Consider the following 5,898-nt stretch of genomic DNA (forward strand, 5'->3'; position numbering starts at 1 on the left):
TATATATATATAAACATATATGTATGTGGTGATATTTATGCAAAAGTGAAATGTCCAGTGAGTGGCAATAAAAATGTGTTAAATTTTCTCAGGAACAGATAAACATGAATCTGGCATTGTTGGTTGTTGTACTCAAAGCAGCAGAAATTAAATGTCCAGTGAGTGATGTTAAAAGGTTGATGCTAAAATATTTGAAAATAACACACCACCTACATTAAACTCTATTCTAAACCTAACCGATAGTTTTAAGAAAAGCAAACACGACCCGTACCCGTGTGCTTTGCATTACAAGTGCAATGATGTACCAGGTGCGCTACTGTGCAATTTTACTATGTCAGAAAAGCCATAGATTTGGAGCTGTTTGTTTGAGGCAAGGAACCATGTGAAAATAAGTTTTCGAATCTATAATCTGCCACTTTAATCATAATTTGTGTGAACAGGAATATGTTATTGGCGTTTTACTGCCACTATTGTCAGTATTTCAGCTGGAAATTGCATTGAATTGTATGTGTAGGTACATGTTTGGAGTTTTGCAAAAATGTATGTAGAGGGACGTTTTTCAATGAGCCTATGCTGATTATGTGTGTGTCAGACATGGACATCACTATACCCACCACAGCTGTAAGACCAGAAGATTGACTGTAATTGGATCATCCACACAGCTGGTGTCATTGTATGTATGTGTGCAAATACAATATGCCAGTATGTGGATGTTTGTATCTGTACATGGCATATGTATATGCATGCCATTATCTGTATGTATATGAGATGTTTGGGTGCACGTGTGTGGAGGCGAGTGAGGAGTGAGGCGTAGTCACAAGGGGACTTGTAAAAATGGGCCTGTCCAGACAGGCTGTCGCCATGGGGTGTCTTGCTCTCTCTCCTTTCCAATATTCCTGCCAGTGGGAGGGCAGAACAAGACTATATCAGTTTACATCCAGGGAATCTGGGACGGACCACAGAAACAAGTGAGTGACTGCATATTCGTTGTTTCAGTATCTAGCATTAAAACTCAAGAGTGAAATAAAATTATCTCTGCTCATCCCTACTGCCAATTGGTAGCATGTATTAACACTGTATTTTATTTGAAAAGAACAGTTCACTAGATTGGCCATATACTTGAGGCTAGTTGTCACAAAACTACAAGGTTTTGAGTCACAAGTTCAATTGTATAAAAATACTTGTTTCCTGTAGTTATCTCTACGTTCTGAATTGGTAAAATGGTAAATGTATATGTATATATATATATATATATATATACACACAGGGATTGAAATTAACTTTTTCACTCTCCAGCCAATTTGGCTACTATATTTTTTAAGTTACTGGCCATTCATAACTTCTACTAGCCAAAAAAAAAAAAAAAAAAAAAAAAATACCGAGGCTGTCTACACTGGACGTGACAAAGCGACCGTTGCAAATCATTTTGTGTCAGTACTAGGGGTGTGCGATATTGACAAAAAAATATCATCTCAATATTTTCTGGGATTTTATCGATAAAGATAATTAGATGATATTTTTCTGAGTGTGTTATTGTGCTGATATCTTAAGGACTTATATCTATAATATATAAATGTTGAAATGAACATGAGCTAATGCTAGAAGTATTGTTCATGCTAGTCCATGTTAACTAAAGTAGTGTGTTAACTAATGTAACATTGTAAAGTGTTACAAAATATTCTAAGAACATTCAAATGTCCAGTTTTCTTTTCATGATTAGAATATTATTTAAACGTTACAAAAACATCTCTTGCGGCGTTCTACTCATTTTATTTCCACGCAAACTATAAGTTTAACTGAACATTTATTTTTATATTCTAAAAACAGTTTTTGTAACGTTTAAAGGCGTTACTTCGAACGTTCAAGCGCACATGACGTCACGCCACGTTCTGAGAATGTTGATCTCAGGACGTTTTGAGCGCGTATATCAAATATTAATAAAGTTATGAGACCGTTCCATAAACACTTATAAGAGCACTAGAAAGAAAACATTAGTGAAAGCTGTGAGAAGGTTAGCTGGGTTGTGCAATTTTGCTTCTCCAGTAAACGCATCTCGATTTATGAACGTTTAGATGTTTGTAGTGTAACGCAGCTTGAATCGCGTCCAAAGCAGCGAATGAAGCCACTGCAAACTAATGCACTTATCACTGCAAACACCCGATGACATGTTCACATGATTCACACACTGCTCCTGACTCCCAGCAATCACACTGATATCCGTCTGCCTCCGTTACATCATGTCTGTTTAAGGTGGAAAACATCTTGCATATGTTGTAAAGGACCATCACATCCAAAATAACCTCTGTAATCATCAAGTGACAGACACATTAAAACACGTGTCTCAGAGCTCAGTCTTCACAGAGATCTCTCACTTTCGTCAATGCACTGAAATCTTAGCCTTAATTAGCGGAGCGCGGGGCACAGTGTAACGCGGGGTAAGTTGTAACACACGTGGTTTAAATATTTCCACACATGCTAGCATAACCAAATTTACAGCATTTACTAGTTACTATATCAACATTATATAGAGAAAAAAAGTGCGCCAAAATTCAAAAGTCTTTTGAAGAAATCGCTGAACATTTATTTTACTATAGTAAAAATATATTTCTGGCTTAAGTCAATTTTTTCATCTCAGTTTTTATTGCTCATTTAAAATGAGACAAATCTGCTATTATTTTAATCTCCAATCTGTTATTTATCAGTTTAAATAATTTTTTAATGCTTCGCTAACTAGCAGAAGACAGTAACCAGTTTTAAATTCCAGTTGCATAGATGGGGCACGTTGTAACACTGCGTTACAATGTGCCCTGCCGTGTTATTCTATGACATTAGTGATGTAATTCACACTATTTACTTTAATAAATTGTAATGATAAACGACGAGAAGCAGGTGAATAAAGACTGACAGTCAATGTTTCATTTTAAGAAATTATTATTTCAAGACATTTAAAGCATTTTGGCTCGTTTATGTGGGCCGTCTCAAGCATGGTTGCAATGTGTTCATTGTCAAACTCCAAAATCAGATTATTTGTAATCTACACTTACAAATGCATAAGTAATGTTTTGATATTTTAATGTTGAATACTGATATTTGAAATTATTTAAAAAATGAAAAGATAATTTAAATGCGAAATTAAAACCACCAGTAGATGGCAGCAAATCACTGTTAAGTGAGTCATTGCAATTGAACCGAATCATTTAAACGGTTGATTCATTCAGGAACGAAACAACGTGATGTTGTTCAGATACGCAAAACAGTGCTGTGGCTGTGTTTGGAATGTTTTTTGTTAGCAAAATAGCGCAAAAATCAGCCAATATGGTGTCTAAAACGTAAGTCTCTTGATATTAACTTATCTGTGATATTGATTTACTATATGAATTGATAAAAATATATACATTTTCTGCCCCTTATCTTGAATTATGTGATCATTCTTAATGCATATTAATAGACTGAATCATGCAGTGAAAGAACGCACTCTCAAAACAGTGCTGTGGCTGTGTTTGGAATGTTTTTTGTTAGCAAAATAGCGCAAAAATCAGCCAATATGGTGTCTAAAACGTAAGTCTCTTGATATTAACTTATTGTTTATTGAACTGTTGTATAAAATCAATATCACATTTGTAACCATGCTGATTTTTTAAAGAAAAAATGGCACTCTTCCTGTGATATTGATTTACTATATGAATTGATAAAAATATATACATTTTCTGCCCCTTATCTTGAATTATGTGATCATTCTTAATGCATATTAATAGACTGAATCATGCACTGAAAGAATGCACTCTAAATGCGCACGCGCACTAAAGCCTGTGTTGGTCTAACCAGACTTCATCACGTCGCGTATGCGTGCCTCTTTAGATGTTTTTTGTTTGTTTTTTGCAATATACTCGAGTTCAGTATTAAACCTGCGCAGATTTGGCTTGCATGAACTTCCCCAAGAAATTAATGAGTGGACATAACTTACGAAAAGACAAATATTGAACAATTTGCAATTACTGAACATTCAGAAAGCATTAAGACTCCAACCCCCCCCCCATTATGCTGGACACCATTATTAGCTGAAAAGCCATTTAGATTTTAAATACAGGTATGTTTTTAAAGATATATTTTATTACATTAGATAGTATTTCATATTTAAACAAGGATATCCTTCTCAAATTATTGTCGATAAACAACAATTTACCCCATATAGTATGACAACATACCCGGTATAGATCCACATGTGTTCAATGCAATGTATCTTTTTTTTTTTCCTAAACAATAATAGTGGAAATATGCATTAGACAAGGCTTCAAAGTATTTGTCTCTACAGACATTGAGAAACATTTATTGCAGTAAAAAGTGTGACAGCTAGCCAGTTTCCTCAATAATTGTATCAAGTTAATCTCAAAATATTTAATTTTATGAATTTTTTTGACTGATTAACTACTTCAGATTATTTCTTTTCCCTTCTGTTTGTTTATATTATATTTTATATTCAAAATGTGTGAATGTGTGTCCTCTTAGAATTTTGAGCCAGCCTGCTGATTGTAATGATTACTGAATGATTACTGAACAAAACCTTCAGCAAAAAACATCAGAATATAGACAGAAATAAAACATGCTTTCTGGCTCAAGAAAGAAAAAAATATATCATTTTGAGAAAACAGCTGTTAAAGATATGTATTATAAATAAAATGTACAGATGCCAATAGGAAAAAAAACAGTTAAATGTGTAATTTGGATGTTTTCTTTCAGCTAGTCTAAAAGAATATAAAATAGCCCAAACTCACTTCAAACTCGTGACACCATGAAATTTTTTTCCTGTGTTATTAATAAAATGTCAACTCTGAATAAAATAAAATAATAAAATTAAATTAAATAAATAAATAAAAAAAGGCCTCATTTGTGTAAATAGATCTTGAAGTTTTGATTTTGCTTTTTTGGCAAATACATTATTGCAAACACTTTTAAAACAAATTTATATCATTACGTGTTGACTGCAGTGGCAGAGTTAGAAAGAAAGTCGTTACACGCCATTATCTGTCAGGCAATGCACTGCTGTAAATATTTTGGGAACTGAAAATGTCAGTTGCAGGAGAGAGAGAGAGATAGGAATGATGATGGACGTTTACAAGTAACTGAGGAAACAGAATGATTAAAGGTTGAATGAAAGCTGTAAGGGATATGGAGGAACAGGGGTGAGAGACACTGTTAAGTCAGTGTGCTCTTAAATTGATGTTTTGGGAATGAGATGTCTCTTTAACCAGGTCCCAACGTGGATTTCAAATAATGTTAAAAGATTTGCCTAATCCATCCATCCATCAATTCAGCAGCCTGGCAGTCAAATATTTAAACTTGCATACACCTACTGTCAGACTCTGTCCCGTGTTTTGTGTGTGTTTTTCTCTGTGACCCAGTTTCTGTCTCCCACGTATTCAGTTAATTTCATCCCAGGTGTTTCCCATGTGTAATTTCCAATGATCCCAGGTGTGTCTCCTTAGTCCCTCGTCATCCTGTGTTTAAAAGTCTGAGTCCTTTTAGTTAGTGTTGTCCGGTATTGTTTTTGTTTACTCCTCGTGCTACGTGTGATTCCCCACGATACAAATAAACTCTTTGGTTTGTACTCCTGGTCTCCTGGTTTCCTCGTTCAGTGCTCCTCACAGTAGCAAACCCGTGACAGAATACCAGACCAAAACAGAAAGTGAGCGGCGACTTTTTTCCTCGCGTTTGTTTTTTCTGCCTTTTTGAAAATATTTTGTTTTCCTTGTTTATGGAAATTGCCGCTCGCTTCTCCGCCCTAGCTCGCCTCGATCTCCCCTTCTACGAGTACGCCAGGGAGTTCTGCAAGCTCGCCACGGTGACGGCGTTAGAGGACGCCGTCCTTAATCAGCTGTTCTGGCTCGGGGCCAACTACCA

This window comes from Sinocyclocheilus anshuiensis, unplaced genomic scaffold, assembly GCF_001515605.1.
Source record: "Sinocyclocheilus anshuiensis isolate Anshui unplaced genomic scaffold, SAMN03320099.WGS_v1.1 scaffold899, whole genome shotgun sequence".
NCBI lineage: Eukaryota > Metazoa > Chordata > Actinopteri > Cypriniformes > Cyprinidae > Sinocyclocheilus > Sinocyclocheilus anshuiensis.